The following is a 13,082-nucleotide window of genomic DNA, read 5'->3' on the forward strand; positions in this document are numbered from 1 at the left end:
AAGATTGGACGTCCCAGGCTTCCTCTCCTACTCAGAAGTGGTACCAAAAATCTTTTGGCAGACACTGAATTCTGATTTTTAGTTCTGAAAATGCAGTCACTGTACCTAACCCATATTCTATGATCTAAAATATTTGCAGGAATGATTATATGCTATCATTGCACTCTATTTTTCTGACTTCCTGGAATAAATCCTTTTGCCTACCATGTTATTTATTTTTTCAAATTGAAAAAATTTTAACTATACAAGAAATATCATAAACAAAGGAATATATTCTTCACAAAATTTTTTTAAAAAACAATAAGTAGCAAGTAAAAAGTGAAAATCTTACTCACCACTACTCAACCCCACTTCCTTCTGTAAATTATACTCCTAGTTAGTAAGTACTGTAAATAAGTTTCTGCAGTAGTTTTTCTATGCACTTAGGAAGATGCAATAGCACACAGGGATAGGGTTTGGGGAAAAAGAGGAGTGGGCTGGCCTGGCAAGGAGTAGTATTTTATCACTGACATTGTTTGTTTTCCCTGTTCATGGTGAGAATAGAAAGCAGATCAAGTAGATTTTATTATTATTTACTATTGTTTTCAAGTTATTGTTTAAAATTATCCTCAAGTAATGCATCCCCTTATTGCCTACACCCAGGGCAGACAGCACCCCCTACTTTGTCCTGCCATGGTATACCATTGGATATATGTCCAATATAGACATTCATGTATCTTTTAATGGGGTGATCAGGACATTTTGTTCTGCAATTTGCTTTCTCTCCCTCACTTCCATTTAGCAATATGTCCTTAGGACCCTTCCATGATAGCATATAGAATTAGTATAACTTTATGACCTTTTTATTAACAGATGCATAGTATTCCATAGTATGGTGGTACCATTCTCCTATTAATAGATATTATGTGGTCCAACACCGTGCCACTGCAAATGCTGCCACGTCACATTTCCAGTGGCACAAAACTGGAAGCAACCTATCGTCTAACGTCCTTACATAACATCTAATATCCATATATTCGATATATGATAATATTCATTTATGAATGCTTAGTCTGTACCAGGCTCTGTTCTAAGTACTTTACATGTAATAACTCATTCAATTCTGAGAACAACCCTATGAAATAGAGACCACATATTATCATCTTTGTTTCACTGCTGAGGCAACTAATGTAATCTCACCCAACATCCCAAAGCTAATAGGTGGCTGAGCTGGGATTTGCATGACAGCACTCTGACTCCAAGGTCTGCACTATTGACCCCACTCTGCTGTGTGAGCCTCTTGTGCATTTTTACCAGCTTTTCTCCAGGTTACATAGCTGGAAATGGAAAATTTTGATGCATACTTCCAAATTGCCCTCTAAAAATGGCTGTGCCAACTGACACTCCCACAGGGTTTGAGAGTGCCATTTCCCTTGAAACTTTGCTAGTGCTGCATTTTATCAAGTTTACTCATTTTTGACAACTTGAAGGGTCAATAGAAAATGTCTTTATTTTGCTCTCTCATTTGAACACTAGTTGGGCTAGCATGGTACATAATTCTAGGCTCAAAATTATTTTCTTTCAGATTTTGAAGTTATTGCTGCATTGCTGCCCAGCACTGAGAGTTACCTTTGAAAAATCTGAAAGCCAATCTTATTTTTGTTCCTTGTAGATAACCTGCTTTTCTTCTCTGAATACTTTTAGGGTTTTCTCTTTGCCCTTTTGGCTTTGAAACATCCCAAATATTTGCCTAAAAAGCATCTTTTAAAATTTACCTTGCCTGACACTTGGCAGGCCTTATGAAGTCTTGAGCCTTTCTTTGGGTTGGGAAAATTTTCTTTAATTATTTTTTGTGGATCTCTTCCCCACCAATTCTCAGTTCCTCCTGGCACTTGCTTTGAATGAATGGAGGCACTTCTGAATCAATCTTTTGTGTCTCTGTATTCCTCTGTTTGGGCTGTCATAACAAGATACCATAGACTGGGTGGATTAAACGACAGAAATTTATTTTCTCACAGTTTTGGAGGCTAAGACCAAGATGATAGCCTATTCAGTTTCTGGTGAGGGCTCTCTTCCTGGCTTGCAGATGGCTGCCTTCTTGCTGTGTCCTCTCACAGCAGAGAGAGAGCTCTGGGGTCTCTTCCTCTTCTTATAAGGGCACTAGCCCTATCAAATTAGGGTTCCACCCTTAACGACCTCATTTAACTTTCATTACCTCCTCACAGGCCCTATGTCCAGATACATTCATGTTGAGATTAGGACTTCAACATATGAATTTGGGGGGGCAATTCAGTCCATAGCAATCTCTTAATTTTTCTCTCAAATTTTCCATTCTTCATCTTTTCTGTAGATTCAGGGAGATTTCCTCACACTTAGCTTCTGGATAACACCCCCAGTTTTTGCCATATCCATCCTATTATTCATCCCATCTATTGCTTTTTTGGATTTATTATCATCATTTTTAATTTCCTTTTTGTTTATTGGTTTTCCTTTGTCATAGCATTTGTTTGTTCCTTTTTCACAGCAGTCTGCTACAATATCCTCAAGCATCTTTCTGAGGATGATGGTATTTAGAATTTTTTTAAGTGTTCCTTTCTGTTCCTTTACCTGTCTTTTCTCTGGGGTCAGTTTTCAGTTTGTTTGTCTTAGTGCTTTTCTTTAGAGCTGTTAAATTTCCTCAAGTATCTGGTGATTCTTAGTTTTCCGTTAATATCTGTGTTTGAAGGATAGGTTAATTAGTAGGTATTTTGTTTTTTTCACTTCAGTTTTGAGCTATCCGTTTCCCCTGCAGGCTCTTTTGATAATGGAGGGTTAGTCACGACTCTGAGTAGGACATTTTGACTGCAGACTTCCCTGTAAGATGCTGGGAGCAGGCAGAGAGGTAGGCTTGGGGACCACACTCCTCCCTACTCAGTCCTTTGTCCATCCTCAAATGCCAAAATAAGGAGGCCTTTAACCTGATGAAGTCACAGTTGACAGGCTGGGCAGGAACAGCTTTTCCTTTTTCCACTCTCTGTGTCTGTCGAAGGTAGCTGGGGTTACTTCCAGCCCTGCTTTTCTCACAGGCCCTTGTTCCCCAGCAGGCGCCCTCCCCAGACAGATGATTTCCTTTCTTAGAGTGAGGCTCTGTGTCTTACCCGTGGATAACCCTCCCAACCCCCAACTCCCACTCCCCGCCTCCGGACACACACACCTACCTCCTCCTGAAGTGGAGGGAGGAGGAGAGGTCTGTTGTTCAGAGGGCAGTTTAAAGATTAATAACTCTGATGATTGCTTCACAACCCCCTCCTATTCTCTCTATTTGCTTCCTCTGAGCTAAGAGATTCTCTGCTCCTACCTTCAAAGTAATTTCCTCTTAAGAGTGTTTGGAGTATGTTAATACTCTGCTCTGGGTTCTGTACCACCCTGATCCCAGCTGCTTCCTATCCAGATTTTTATCATAATTTTGGCCTCTTCTCTTGTTTGCTGGTACTGGTAGACACCTACTGATTTTAAAAGCTATCTTTTCTCTTTTAAGGGATTTATGGCAGGAGAGTAGGTATATGTTTGTGCTTGGTTCTCCTTCTTGATTTGCTTCCTCCTCTTCCCATTATCTCTCCTCTTGATAATAAAATTTCTGACAACAAAGTGTGCTGTTGGAATACAGTGTCTTTGTTAATTAAAATAATTTCATTTAATAAAAAGTGCCAGACACTTACATATATTATCACTTTGAAGCCTCACAACACTCCTGTGATGTCAGCATCAAAATTCTCATTTGGTGGATGAAGAAGCTGAGACTCTGGAAAGCTAGCTGAATTAATTGAGGTCACACAGCTAATAAGAAATAGACCTAAAGTTTGACTCCAAAGCCCACTTTACACTGCTCTACACTATTTACATGTTTCTGGTATATTTATTTTCTCTAGTTTTTAGTATGTTTATCTTTACTTCCTCCACTAACATATAACTTCCTTGAGAGTAGGGACCCTGGCTCTAGTTTCCTATTTCTATTGTGAGGTGCCTGATATAATGTTCTATAAGCAGCAGTCAGTTTAAATTTTGTAAACCAACTAGGTAAAAGCAGTTAATTACAATTATGTTATTATCTTGCAGATAATTATATATTAGAGTGGTACAAATGCTTTATTCAAGGTCTTTAAATGTTGTATGATGTCCACTAAATTAAAGATTGGGTTACAAATAGAAATTAAAACTCGAGGAAAGGTCAAAGTTCAGCTTCTGGCTAGAGTTGTTATGGCAACTCTCTAAGCAATAAGTCTACATAAACAGAAGAGAGAACAAGAGAAAATACCTATTGATCTCTAATATTACCACTAGCTAATTGTTTTTCTCTCTATTTCTTCAATATTGCAATATGTTGAGATGGCTAGAATTGTGATTTTTTCATGTATTCCATTACATTCAGTGTCATATTGTTCTCTTAAGCCTGCCCCAGGAAGAGCCAACTTTCTGCAGAAGACACAACCATGTCTTGACATTCCTAAGGATGGGGTATATGTCAGGCACTGTTCTATGTGCCTTATATATATTAACACATTTAATCCCCTCATAAACAAGGTAGGTATTATTCCCATTTATAGATGAGGAAACTGAGGTATAGAGAGGATAAATAACTTAGCCGAGGTTAGACATTTAGGAAGTGGTGGAGTCTGGTCCTGGCATCCATGCTCACTGCTCTACAGCCTATCAATAGTCTCTAGTATAGTAAATAATGAAAAGACAGGAGATATGTATCAATAATACATGGGGGAAGGGGATAGGGGCAGGAAGTCTTCCTGTAGGAAGTGGTACCTCAATTAAGTAGAAGAAGAATGGGAACCAGCAAGGAAAAGTGGGGGAAAGAGCTTCTTGGTTTCCTGCCTCTCTTGTCTTGCTAGACAACCTGCCTCCTCACCTCCCAGGAGCTCCTTCCTTTGTCTTCCCCATGCTGAAAACACAGGAATGTCCACAGTCATCCTTAACAAGCCTAACATTTTAACTGGGAAGACTGAAGTCATGCACAATTACTCATACAATTTTTTCTTCTGACAATAGGTCCTTCTGTGTGCTTCTCATTCAAATATATAAAGCTCCACTCTGTTGTTTTAAAAAAGCCTTTGTTGTAGGAACAATTCACAAACGTGTCAAACACGCATTGGTTCCCCACCCCCTTCTCCTGTCTCCTCACCTGACTGAGACGCTAGAAAACAATCCCCTGGCTTGCCAGGGACCTGTGCCCACTTGCCAACTCTGCCCCAAATGGAAGCTAATCCTGCATTTCACATTGCTTCTAGACAAGTATGGTTCTAAGTTTAAGTTTGAGGTTAACCTCAGGGAGTACTTAGCCACACCTGCCACCCCCTCTGCCTGGCCTCAGGGGTGGGAACAGACTTTCTGTTGAGAAAAGGAAAATGCTATGATGCTGCTAATTAACCATAGGAGGAAAGGAAGTCCTCTCCAGACACCAAAAATACCAAGGAAGAACACGATGAAAAGCAGCCTTTGTAACAGCACGCCCATCATTCAGCCCAGCCTAGGCTGGCGCTAAAGGGGAAAATAACTCCTCCTGCAGTCCACAAGGTCACTGCATCCCAGGTGGGTACCTCAGGAGGCCAGGCCCTGCGTGAGTAGCTGCAGGGGAAGGGGTCTCAGGAACGTGGACAGTGTTCATCTGCCCTCCTGGCTGGCTTAGGCAAACCACAGGAAGTGGCCTGAAGCTGGCGTGTTTATAGGTGACTTGTGAGTCTTTGTTAGAATAGCCGCAGGCCTGTTTGGTAATTTAAAAGACAGGAGTGCAGGTCTGTTGAGGTGTGAGGCGGAGCTGCAGGAGCTTGTCTCAGAGTCTGGGTAATCTCACCACAGCAGGTCCCTCTCCCACCCTGTGCTTATCATACCAGGGGCTGATCCCCACTTTGAGGATAGGACTCAAACATAGAGAAAGAAGTGTCACTGCCTGGCCTGCCCAATTCCCTTAGACTTGTCTGCTACAAGCCTAAATAGAGTCTGCAGCATCTGAGACACTCAGGGTCGGTGGGGTGCTACTGGGGGAAGGGTTGATTTGCTGCAAAAATTGGATTTGGCCACAGGCTGGGAATTGGAGGCTTTCACAAGCAAGAAGGCAGTAGGGCCATTTGGCTGGGACCTTAAGCTCAAGAGAACTCAGAATTTGGTTCCTGATTGGTGTAGGGGAATGAGGGTGGCTCCAAGGATTGAGGAGCTTAGGATCTGAAAGCTACCAGAGCCACTTCGAGGTTCTTGGAGGGCCTGTTTACACAGTCCGCTTACTTTACAGGGGCTAGGACAGATTCCCAAGACTCTAAATTGCCAAAACCAGGAAGTCGGGGTACTAAGATTTCATACCAGGCAAGCTTCCCAGTCTCTCACTCCAAAAACATTTTTGCATCTGGGCAGACAAGGGGAAAATTCTTCCATTATAATATCACATGTACAGGATCCTTGGCAGCTGTGTGTGTGGTGGCACATCTTTCTTTTCTTCCCTTCTTGTTGATATAGGATCTCCTTTATAGACTCCTCAAGTGTCAGAGCTGAAAAGATTTTAGAAGCCATGTAGATCAATTCTTTTATTTGACAGAAAAGGGAGCAGAGAACCGGAGAGCAATGACTGGCACAAAGACGCAAAACTAGCTAATGATCACTAGGATTGAAACCAGGTCTTGGGACATCCAGTCCAGGGCTTTTTCCATAATAACACACCCTTTATAACAAATAACACTTGTATATCAGGGGCTCCTGCCCATTGCATATTCTGTTTCCCATTTTACTCACTTCCATGCATAGGACCTTGAACTATACCTTGTATGTGGTAAAATGACTTTCTGAAAAGTTTCCACTAATTGGTTTTATAACAAAAAAACCCCACCTTAGGTCAGAAAGAGGTTATCATGGCCAGAGGTTTCCCATGTGAAATGCAAATCGACCAAAGTAAAAGAGCAAATTCCCAGACTCTAAGGCCTTGATGCTCAAAACTGTCCATGGAACAGCAGCATGGGCATCACCTGAGAGTACCCGCCCCCTAGACCTGCTGAATCGAAATCTACATTTTCACAAGATCCCTAGATGATCTGAATATATACGCAAGTTTGCATAGTACACTATAAGATAAGGCTCTGCAAAATGTCTGTCCTTTCCCCTTCCTCCCAAATGTTCAACCCTCTCCCACTTCTCTCTTGCTCCTTTCTTCTCCATCCTCACTCCCAAATGTTGCTATGTTAATCTTGTTCTGCCTTTTTAAAAAACTTAAAGGCATGGCGGGGGTGGGGAGTGTTACATTTTAAAAGGGGACTCAAAATGGAAATTTTTTTCAAAAAATAAAATACAGCCAATTTGAAACAACTTTTGCAGCTCCAATGTCATGTTGTTAATGTAGAAATATAAACATCTACTATGTTTATATTTGCTTGCTTGTAAAATCATCATCTTTGGTTATATTTAGGAACTTGATGGCTTGGAGAGTATATTGAAAAACTCTGAGAACAAAAATATCCTTCCCCTTAACTTTCTGGAAAATAAAAAAATCTCCTTAAAAAACATCCCAACAACATCTTTTCCCTACTTTCTGTATTATTCCTAACCACAATTGCGTATTTCTTCCTCTCACCTTTCTTTCTTTTGTCATTCCTAGTTCAATTCCCTCATTTCATTTATATTTCTTAAAATAATTTTGTTTCTTATTACTTATTTCTTATAGAAAAACTAAGAAAGAAAGAAGCAAAAGAAAACATAACCAGAATCCCACCAATGTAGAAACAACTATAAACCTTTTATAAAAAATTATCTCAAATCTTTTTGTGCATATATTTGTTAACAAAAAATTGGGATAATTCAGAACATAATAATTAGTATCTGCTTATTTTTTAATGGAACTAGAGATTACTAACTTATTTACATTTGTGAACATACCTTGACAGTATCATTTTCATTAAATTCTGCCACACGGATTGACCATGATTGATTTAATAGTATTTCTACTGCTGGATATTTAGGTGGTTTACACTTTTCACTATTAAAAACAGTACTGTACATCCTTAATGATTTTCTTATTTTAAAAGATTCTTTAATTAAATCATGAACACATGAATGCATGATTACACTTGTGAAAAAAATTTAAACACAGACAATACTTAATCAGTTTTGTGTGTATTCTCCCAGACTATTTCCTATGCATTTAATGCATATATATGTAGCCTAGAAGACAAACTACTGTCTGGGGCTGTTGGTTTGTTGTTGATTATTTTTTACACCAATGCTATAATACATTACCTATCATTCTTCAAATTACCTTTCTTGCTAAACAATCAGTCTTGGAGTGCTTTCTGCATTAATGCTTATAGATTTACTTCATTCATTTTAGCTGTAGCATAGTATTCTGTATTATGAATATACCATGGTTTAGTTAGCATATGTTGTATTAATTGGCTTTTAGGCCATTTTCACTTTTTCCCTCTTACAAAGAACACACTTATACATGCTTCTATGGGTACGTGTATAAGTGTGTCTCTAGAGTAGATTCAGAGAAGTGGCATTGCTGTATCTTAGGATCACCTACTTCTTTCTATGTGTGAATGAGAGGGAAAATTCTTTTGAAGATCCTGGAGGAAAAAGTATAGTTCTCAGAAGCCTAAAAAATGATTTTTCCCCCTAGCTTTATCCTTGGCTTCCAGTATTATTTTGAGGTTTCTAGCTAGGGTAGATAGGTGCAACAGAACAAGAGAAAAGACATACCAGGCTTTTGGGGAAAGATAAAAAGCAGGTTTGGTTGAGTTTAAGATGCTGCCTTCCCTCTTATGGGAGGGAAGAATGCCTAGGGTACAAGACAGAAGGGGAATCCTTTCCCTCTTCCCTCATTCCAGCTCACTCCCACTCCAGCACAGTGAATCCAATTGTCAACCCAACTTTTGATGGGTGCACATGGGATAAAGAGCATAGTATTAGGTGCTATAAAGATTTCAGTAGACGACATGGTCTCTGCCCTAGTGAAGGAGAAGAGATTTCCATTCATGTAGAGAAGAAATAACGCTTACAAGCCATAAACTGTACTACTGAGTGCAACTTAGTGCCAGGCAGACTGAGCACAGCCAGATAACTGCTGAGGGAATCTCAAGTCCTCTTCACCTTTCACCTGGATTCCTGTCTCAGGTTTTCACTTCGTCTTCTCACCTATAATCTCTCCCTTTCAACTCATCCAGTTGACTGGTGATAATATAATCTCAAAAAAGACACTTTTATAGTATTTGTGATTGTTCATTCCTTACTCCTCTTATTCTGCCTGCTAAGCTTCCCCTCATCCTTCAAGCCTCAGCTTGATAACGTTGTAGTGGTAATCATTTGCAATATATGTGTACCAAATCAAAACATGGTACACCTTGGATTTACACAATGTTATATATCAATTATATCACAATAAAGTTGGGGCAAAAAGACTCAATTCAAACTTTTATTTACTCAACATACATTACTTGACAGGTACTGAGCACATTCTATGTACCAATTACCTCGTCTAAAAACTTCCCCTGGGGCCCAGTCCCATGGCTAAGTGGTTAAAGTTCCATACGGTCCACTTTGGCAGCCCAGGTTCACAGGTTCAGATCCTGGGCGCAGACCTACTCCACTTGTCAGCCATGCTGTGGAGGCATCCCACATACAAAATAGAGGAAGATTTGCACAGATGTTAACTCAGGGTTCCTCAGAAAAAACCCCCAAAAAACTTCCACTGACTCTAGGCTTTGTAAGTTATTCCTTTGCTGCTTCTTTGCTTGTAATAGATCCTACTTCTCTGTGATTACTTATTTGTTTTCCTGGCCTACCTCTACCCCAAACTGTAAGTACTTAAAGTACAGGACCTCTTTCTTATCCACTTCTATACCCTCAGCACCCAGTATGATGCCAGGTACATGGCTGATGGTTCATAAATGTTTGCTCAGCAAAAAGAATGGATCAATGAGTTTCCCAGAAATATGCAGACTGGTTTTCAACGTACTTTTAGGATTTAAAGATTAATTCTTGCTTAGAGAGAGCAGCAACTGTATTAGATGGCAAGAACAGAAGTAGTCTTTGAGGTGACTTTGAGGTGAGTCTTTGAGTTGTCCTAGATCCTGAAAGTAGTAAAGGGAAGAGCTGGTACGTGCCTCAGTCTAGGTTTTCTCATCCTACATTTCAAACACACAACCTATATCTCTCTTTGCCATGTAAAGGGTGATAGAGAAGTGTTTAAAAAAAGAAAGGAAAGCTTTTTAAAAAGATCCCAACTTTCCCTAGTTAGGAACTGGAAGTTCAAATCTAATATTGCCGCTTGTTTAAAGCCCTTTTGATTACTTCCCATTGCTCTTAGGATAAAGTTCAAAATGCTTAATTTGACTTGCAAGGCTTCACATGGCCTGGAGGCTGCCTACCTTACCAGGATTCTTTCACATCATTCTTCCTGCTCTTTACTCTCCAGCCACACAGTCACTTCTTTTTTCCTCAAGGGCACCAAGATTCTTCATCAGTGATGTTCCTTCTGCCTGGAACAGTCTCTGCTGCAACCCATACCCAATCCTCCCACCTTGCCCCACTCACCTGGCTAATTGCCACTCATCCTTCAGGTCTCAGCTTAGCTGCCACGGCCTAGGGAGGCCTTCCCTGAGCCACACAGAAGGCTAGCTCCCCTGACTGTACACTTGCATAGTGGTCTGTATTTTTCCTTTATAACACCCATTATTATTGTAACTTGATCGTTAAGCATATAATTATTGAATTTTTGTTTTTCACTCCCCACCTCCTAACTCCAGACTGTATGGTCCATGAGGGTAGGATCTGCGTCTGTTCTTTTCAGTATTTTAGCAAAAGGGCTTTATCTACATTATTGCACTTAGTTTCACAATCCTGTGATGCAGACATCCTCATCCCCTATTTGACAGAGAAGAAAACTGAAGGCTCAGAGAGATGTGTGGCAGAGTCAAGACCTGAACACAGTTCCATCCACATTATTGAAGGATTAAAAGGGCTAGAAGTTCATTTATTTGGAAGTTGGATTCTCAGGACCTGAACTGAAGTCCCAGTTCTACCACTTAATAGGTTTATAATACTGGGCTAGTCTCCTCATTGGTATAATAGAGATACTATTACTTGCCTTAACTACCTCATAATTTTCCTTAGGGGATCAAGTGAAATAATACATATGACATGCCTGGTACACCATAATCCACTCTACAAATATAAGTGAAACAAGTAGCATTTTTCATCAGGCTCAAGTCTGTAACGGCTGCTGCTTATCTGGTCTCCCCACTCTGGGCATCAGTTTCTTGAACAAAATTGTCACTTTGGAGACACTGAGTTCAGATGTCCCTGTATATTATCTAGAGGAGGTTGTTAGCCTGGACTTATATTGACAACTAAAAGATTAATTTAGAATGATAGCACTCATCTTACAAAACAAGAACTATACATTTAGCTTTTACATAAATATAAATAGTATGCAGGTATCTCTAGTATTTAACCTCTAGTCCTTGCTCACCAAGGAACAAATGAGATGGTTAGGTAAATGTAGTTAACGATTAGCATTGATGGTTAAGAACTTAGACTTTGGAGTCAGAGAAACTTGGGTTGAATTCACTCAGCTCTACACTTGCCAACAAGGAGGCCTTGGGCATGTTATTTAACTTCTCTAAGTTTCTTTTCTATATCTTTAAAACGTACCTACCCCTTAGACTGTTGTAAGGATTAAAAAAAATAACGTAAGTGCCTGGAACATAGGAAATGCTCTATAAACGTGGAGAGCTGTTGTTACCATCTCAGTCTGCTTTCTTTCCTGGCTTGCTGATCCCTATACATCTATTTGTTCCATTTTTCTTCCATTCCAATTGGAATGATGACTTTCAGGTGTTGGAGTCTTAAATACTAATGCCAGGAACTGTCTCTCAATCTTCAACTGCTCCAAGTGAAGCCCCCCTTGAATAAAGGGGAGAGTTTTCCTCCCATGTGCTCTGCACCATGAGTGCCACCAGTTTCTTGAACTTCTGGGGAAGCTTCTGTATTTGTGTAGAGCGGCAAGTTCTTCTATCCATCTTTGAACAACTGCATGTCTCTGCTCAACTACTTTTGAGTGTCACACTAAGGATGGGAAGATTTTATTCTCTCTGGCTTTGGACAGCAAAAGGATGCACAATTTGGAGCCATAGTAAAAAGTGGTTTTACTGTTCCATCATTCCACGGCCACTATCACATAGTCTATACAAGGTGATTTGATTCATTATTAATTTTAAAATGGGAGGCTTTCTGTAATTTTGAAGTAGGAGTCAGAAAGTCTAGCTATAGCATTGTATTCTGGTTTGTGAGAGTGTTTTCACTTAAAATGCACTTATTGACACCTTACTATGTTCTCTTCCCTGGGGAGGTATACAAAGATGAATAAGTTATCTTCCCCTCAGAGGAACTTAGATCCTATGTAGGAGGTAGAAAAGGACACAAACAATGAAAGACAGTGGACAAGTTGGGGAGAAGGACATCCTGAGATTAGCCCCCTCTACTCTGGATTGGGATTCACATGTACAGGGTAGTGGGGCAAAGGAGTAAAAAGATTGCAGGCATGGGAATAGGCCTGAATCTTGGCGCTTGGAATAAATTACTCGGAGCAAGCCACTTGCTGTCTGTGAACCAGTTTCCCCACAGGAAAAAAGAGAATAATGTTTACCTCAGAAAATCGTTGTGAGGATTAACTGAGATAAAGTATATCTCATGCCAAGCACGATGCCAGGCTAATTGTAGATAATAAATATTAGTCACTATAAATATCAGCCACTATAAATATCATTATGATTAACACACCAAGACATAGGCAGTATTTAAAAATCTCGTCAGCATATAGAATCAGTAGAGGAGGCTTAACTCTCATCCCAGCAGCATGGTGGACGTGGAGCATCCTCTCAGATAGGAAAATGTAAAGTCCTTCCTGCTAAATATTTACCACTCTTCTGACACAGATGATGACATCCCGTGGTCACTCCCCTCCCCTAGGTGGTGGTTTCATGCACACCCCACCAAGATGGTGGATTATCTCACAGCAACAGAAACAGGAAGATCAGTGGTTTCAATTGAGCAAAGAGACTACATGTTTTATGGTAAAT

At 40.1% G+C, this 13,082-nt stretch overlaps 1 long non-coding RNA gene across 3 annotated transcripts in view; it reads right to left on the reverse strand.

Annotated features, from left to right (window-relative positions):
• Window positions 1-13,082, reverse strand: part of LOC106848220 (uncharacterized) — a 137,331-nt gene that overhangs the window by 64,088 nt on the left and 60,161 nt on the right. The window lies entirely within an intron of this gene.

This window comes from Equus asinus, chromosome 20 (genome assembly GCF_041296235.1).
Source record: "Equus asinus isolate D_3611 breed Donkey chromosome 20, EquAss-T2T_v2, whole genome shotgun sequence".
NCBI lineage: Eukaryota > Metazoa > Chordata > Mammalia > Perissodactyla > Equidae > Equus > Equus asinus.